The 6,655-nt window shown below is 34.6% G+C and overlaps 1 long non-coding RNA gene across 1 annotated transcript; it reads right to left on the reverse strand.

The window, feature by feature from the left end:
* Positions 1-545: 545 nt before the first annotated feature.
* LOC107019087 lies at positions 546-3,647 on the reverse strand. The gene is made up of 2 exons (XR_001456741.2): positions 2,605-3,647; positions 546-865 (listed from the first exon to the last, which is right to left on the reverse strand). It is a non-coding gene; the product is annotated as an uncharacterized LOC107019087 (long non-coding RNA).
* Between the last annotated feature and the right edge of the window lie 3,008 nt (positions 3,648-6,655).

The raw sequence follows: 6,655 nt of genomic DNA on the forward strand, positions 1-6,655 counted from the left end.
GAAATATCCACAGCAGAGTCGCCATTTCTATTTTATCAAAAATTGGAAAATATTATTTTTTAGAAAATTATCGACTTTTGAATAAGTCGCCACTTAATTTTTAAGGAAAATAAAGAAAACTATCTTTTTCAAATAACATAAACAGAGAAATCGTTTGAAAACCTTCAGAGGGGTTCGGGGATTCCTATTAATATTCTAGGAAGGTGTTAAGCACCTAAAATATCCGCCTTATTGCGATTTTCCAACAACTAACTATTTGGCTAATATTTGTTTGAATTGGAAAATATCTAACTTTATATATTGAGTTGAACAATCTATTACGTATTTAAAGGTGACATTAGTCTATACTATTTAAACCGTGAAACTTACTTAATTTTTAAATCTTTTAAATTGACCAATTTAAATTAGACCGTTAAAACATAGTGGCGCCTGGCGAGGATTTGCAAGTTTTCAACCTTAAAGCTAGCGGCAATCAAACAAATAAATATACTACAAAATAAAGAGAGAGAGAGAAAGAGAGAGAGAGAGAGAGAGAGAGAGAGAGAAAGAGAGGATTGGGTCCAAGTCCGGTTTATCTGTCCGCCTGGACCGGTATTTGGACCCATTTTCTTTTGGGTTTTGACCCATTTGACTTTGGGTTTTTGACCCATCTTCTTTCGTAACTGTCCTGGTTTAAACAAAATAAATGCAGAAAAGAAATACAACAAGGGCTTAGTCCCAAAGTTACAAAACACAAAGTAAAGGATAAAATGATACAGGCTTCTTAATCCAACTTCTTCGACTCTCCAATTCTTTAAACTTCGGAATTTGTGCGCCGATGCTTATGGGGGCTTGACTTGCTAAGGAATTATAAATTATTATGATTCTGTCGAGATGCAGGCAAATGGGAATGTCGATCCAAAAGATTGGATTTTTCACATGTAAAATAAACAAATGACAAAATTAGCATTCATTAAAGATGTCTCCAAAATCGAAAGCATTAAATGGTGCAGATGCTCGAACGATATCCCATCCCCCATAACAGCAACAAATAATTAACCATCCATAAGCCAAAGCAAAATAAAAATAAAATTCGCGAGACGAAATTTCAATTATTAGGCTTAGATTTTACACTTTCAACTAAATTTTCAATTTTTCGTCGACGAATTTGATAAGAAATTAGGATGAACCAACTGCAAACGGGATAAATCTATAACCAAAGGATTAGCTACGAGCTAGAGAGAGCATAAGGTTGGCTTCAAGGATAAAAACAATCTAAACAACCAAGGAAACAAGCGAATAGCCTAACAAAACACGGAGATTTATACCACAAAATACGAAACAATCAAATGAATTTGACCAAGAAGCAGAATTTAAAATCTGAAGGGATAAAGAAACGAAGCTTAAGAATATTATATATTGACTGGATTAAAGCGGAAATGACTCCGATTATAATTAAACAATTAAGGGATAAGGGATACAATTCAATGCTAATCATTTAAAAAAAACTAACACTTCTGTTTCATAAATTGAAATTGGCAGCAAGAGATAAGCAAACATAACACTCGGGTTTTCGAGTAATTTTATACACTAAGCATAGATTAGGAAAAGAGAATAAAGAAAAAAAATAAACAAATACTTGATTATGTCTGAATCATCACAAAAAGCCTTGCAGAATTCAACTCGATCAGCCACCTTAAAGTGAGTATGCTTCAAACCTTAACTAAGTCTCGATGAAAACACGAAAGAAAGCCAATATTTTCCCACAGATTAACAGGCCGCAAGGGCGACTAAAGAATGATTTTCAGGAAAAAAAAAAGGTTCAAATTTTTGGGCTTTAAACAGTGCACAAGGACAGACTCCAACTAAAAATTTTGCATTTTTTCGAATTAATGCCAGAACTTCGAAATCACTCAGAATGACAACTCAGCCTAACTAGGGATACCCATAGTTGTTGAGAAGTAGCAAAGGGACAGCAAATACAAACAAATACAATCATTTTAAAAGTAAAGAAGTACCGAGGTCAACTACAAAATTGCTCTACTAACACAAAGGCAAACCTTAAGCTTTAGGGGATGTAATATCCATGACCAAAAACAAATGATTACAACAAACAATTCTCCAAAGTAAAATTACTAAACTTCAACAAGAAGATGACCTTCCAAACAAACGAAAATTTAGGATGACAATTTCATGAAATGAAACACAGTCTTCGCCGGTGGCTTTGACTAGGTGTACGGTGGACATCTCAAATTCGAATGGAAAAGCAGTCCTAAAGGAAACAACACGTCATACAAATACCAAGTCCAAGATGCAAATAATGGCGTTTGGGGATAAGCTTACACATGTTAAATGAGCCAAACATGGGACAGAAAACAAACCCTGCGCAAAACTAGCAATACGAAGTCATCAATCGCATTTTTAGAAAGCACGCTAGCAACTGAAAATTCCAATCATAATCAAAACGAGCTAACTATTACTCTATCACAATTTGTATATCAACAAACTGAGTCAAACTTATCCAAAGAATGCATAAAATACTTCATCGAACGGACTGTTAGTCTAAAAAAAAAAAGAATAATAATAATAACAAAAAAAATAAAATAAGAACAGGGAGAAAATTACACTTTCCGGAGCAGCAAACTGGGGATAAGACGAGTGAGAGGCTGACTTCCACCGCCAAATCTGAACCTCCAAAGCTCAGAAGAAACAACGAACAGATTAAAGGGAAAAACCAACTCTGAAATCAATCCTACTCCCTGTAACTTTTTTTTTTCTTTTGTATCTTTTTTTTGTTATCTTTATGTATATTTTCACTGTAACCCCTTCCCAACTATATCAATGGAAATCAGGGAAATTTTTCCTAGCTTCTTGCTCAAACGTCTCAACCGAAAGAAGTTCTCAAAGACAAAATTTTAGTTCTGCTAAACCAAAAATCCCAAATCCAGAATTTTCCCAACTAAAACACTCTTTAAATTTTTTTCTGCCCCCTCTTCAAGTGATTGAAAAGATATTATATAGGAACCAATTAGGGTTTGAAAAAAAAAAGGGGGGGGGGGGGGAAGGGTAGGGAAGGAATTAAACAAATGATTCCCCCAATTTGAATCTTTTTCCCTAGCCAAAGTAAACTGCTTCTTGTACCAAAAGGACGCCAAATTCCCTGAAATTCGGATAGGGACAACGATGTGGCCGACGGGGATTAAACCTATCGTCCTTGTGCTCGATATGGCACCCATCCACGCGAGCCAAGGACGCTGGGCGCTGCAGCGGCTGTACTAACACTGGTGTAAACAGCAAAGTTGCAGGTATCCGTTGCTGCACCTTCCCACGCGCGATCGGAGTGAGTGAGAGGAGCGGCCAGCGCAATTACATCTGCTCGCATGAAAGGGAAAGAACAGCGATGCAAGGACAGGGCGAGATTGATTGGCACGCACTCGTCGGAGCACCGCTTCGTTGCTGCAAAGCTCTGTTTTCGAATTCTTTGTCTCTTGCTAAAAGACAACATGGGCCGGGTACTAGAAAAAGGGAGTGGGCTAGATAACGGGCTGGTTAAGAAATGGGTCATTGGGACACTATTTAACAAAGCCCAAGATGCTTTTTCTTCAAAAGGTTAAAGGGAAACTTACATAAATATACTGTAATAACAAAATATTTACCATTTATAGCAACAATATTTTTTTTTCATTTGATCAGTATTAATTTATTTATAATACAAGTTTAATACATATTACAAAGAACAATTTATTATTCACATGTAATACAAGTTTTAATGATGTATGATATATTTATCACACATTTTAATACATTTATAATACAATGTGTCAAATTTTTACCAAAACAAACATAATATATTTAAAAAAAACAATTATAATTCATATATACTGCATACATAATTCACTTTTAATTCATATTGCAGATTTAACATAATATTGCTGTAAATGATAATAAATAAAAAATATCGCTAAAATCAGTAATTATTTATTAAAATGTACCAAATATGTAATTTTTCCAAGGTTAAAACTAATAGGATCTGAAGCCCAAATAAATTACTAACTACAATGAAAATCAAAAAAGATTAATTGATCGTGATAAAATAGGAGGAACACATATGAATTAGTTAAGGAGCTTCTAAAACTTGACAAAATAAATTAATTGGCATACTCATAAATTAATCGGACTCGATATATATTATAATTAAATTAAGCCAATTAACAAAATACTTTGCTGAAGAATATTACCCGGATTGTTAAAAGTACCTTCGAATATGTTAGACTTTACAAAATCTTATTATTATTATTATTATTATTATTATTCGTGGAGTATTAAGAGGCTCGCAAATTAATTCATATCGTCGACGGTCAAAATTGGGTGTCAACAGTAGGGATCGCCTCAAACGAATTCCACTTGGCGTTCTTGATGAATTCTTGAACTTTTCCCCCCTTTTTCTTCTTCTTTATTTTTCTCTCGCAAGCCCTAAGCGTAAATACTTTTCTAAAACTGACTTAAGGCTTAGTTTTACCCCTAATAAACCTTTAAAAAGAATTAGGAAAAATTTGGGTAAAATGACAAGTTTAACCTTATTAAAATCCTGATTGGGACCTTCCTCAATCCAATAACCCAACTTTAGTAGGCATATCTCCCTCGTTCGATATCCAAAATGCGCAAGCTTGGCGGCATTGGAAAGATCTCCCCAAGATCTTTCCAACCATATATAAAATTGAATCTAACTCATCCTGAGCTAGAAGTTATGGCCATTTGAAAATGGCAAAAAACTCACTCTTTACACTTACGAAATTTTCCAATTTTTTCCTATTCTTTCAAAAAATAATAAATTTTAGTTTTCTGAGCTTATTCTTGGTTATTAAGAGTTACGACATGTTACAGGAAAGATGAAGAGAATCTAGTTCCAATAGCTCCATTGTATCTAATAAAAAATATTGTATGTCTAGAGTTACAACATCCAAAGACGAAGACAATGAAAACTTACCTAGGAGTTCACTGGAGAAGACGACGAGGAACCTTGCCGGAGCAGCGTTTCAGATATAGCTTTGAGAATGTTGTCTATTCTGCTTTTCATTCTATTTTTTAAAATCTTTTTATGTGTTAGTTTATCTTACAAAATGAGCCATATTGTCACTTTTTATTATTTTTACAAAGTAGGAGTATTATTTTATAATAAATGAGCTCCAAGCCACTTTTAATTTTTTTTAAAAAAACTCGTCAAATAATGTAATACTAGTGTAACACCCATATTTTTTTTTAACCAAGACTAGAACCGTTCTTCGTAGTAAGTGATATTTTTTGCAAGCAATTTAAAATTTCTTAAGTGTTAAGGTCACTACATGTAGCACCTTAAGTTCCAAGAGAAACCAAAGAAAAAAGAATTCATGTTATTAGTAAGTTTTCTTATGTTTTGGGTCAATTTCAATTCATCATTGTTTTAGTACAAAATGAGTAAGGAGACCCATAAGACATTAAATTAAGCCCTTTGAGTTCTCTTTCCAACTTCTCCAAGTTTTCTCAATTATGAGCTCTGAGTAAAAAGTTATGACAGATTTGCTAAGGTCGCGCAAACCTGGAAGCAGCTCTGTGATGGCTCCGCGTAGCGGAGCCAATACGGACCTCACGGCCCAGTGAAACATAATTCCACCTCCCAGCTCATTTTATTTATTTCTTTAGGGGTATCTTGGTTTTAAAAGGCCTTAGGAGGTCATCTAAATTTCCCTAAATGTATAGAAAATTAGTTTTCACAAATCAAACCCTCTCAATCACGTCAAAGATCCTATGCTCAAAAAATTCAACAAAAGCTAAGGCTAGGGTTCTTTTTAAAAGATTTTCCTTCAAGTTCTTCAAGAAGATGGTTATTTCAGGTATGTAAGATTCCATAGTGTTGGATTAGTTCACCCACACGCCAAATATGTTTTTTCAACGTAATTTCATCCTCAAAAATTTGAAGGATTTAAGTTCTTGATCGGTCTTCTTTAATCTAAGGTAAACTTTAGAAAAGAAATCGATTAAAAGGGAGTTAAGGTCAGAAAACGAGAGGCAAAATTCATCAAAACTTTGCCTGGGGGGAGGCTGGCGCAGCGCGCCCTAGATGCGGTCGAGGAGCTGGGTCAGCATTCCTGCAATGCACCCATATGCAGTCTCTAATGTAAAGGACTGGCGCGTCGCTCCCGTAAAGGACCAAGGTCGCGTGTCCCTACTCTTTTTCCTTCTGTTGACCCATTTGAGCTCATTTAAAGTGTATCTTTACTTCCTTTGATTCAAATCACTCTAAACTACTTCCGAGAACCTAGAAATCATTCCTAACACGATCATAAGCTTCAATTCATAATTAAAATTCAAGGTAAAGTTAAGAGTCAAGTCTTGAGAGTTCTTTTGATCATTTTGAGAATGTCTCTTTGAGTCCTTTTGAAGAGTCCTACAATTTCTATTTGTTTCATGATTTGGGAAAGTGAGTATGAGAGTGAGGAGAATGTATCCATGATTTTACTTTATCAACACGATATCCTTCATGTCATGAACCATACTCTTGAATTCATAATTTACATTCAAGTGAGAGATAAAGAGTAGAGTTCACGAAAGCCTTTGAGTTCAATCGTGAATCCTTTGAGAGCAACTATTTATTTGGACTATGTTTTGAGGATGTAAGTAAGGGAATGAGAAGATTTGT

The sequence above is a fragment of the Solanum pennellii genome, chromosome 5, assembly GCF_001406875.1.
Source record: "Solanum pennellii chromosome 5, SPENNV200".
Classification (NCBI taxonomy): Eukaryota; Viridiplantae; Streptophyta; class Magnoliopsida; order Solanales; family Solanaceae; genus Solanum; species Solanum pennellii.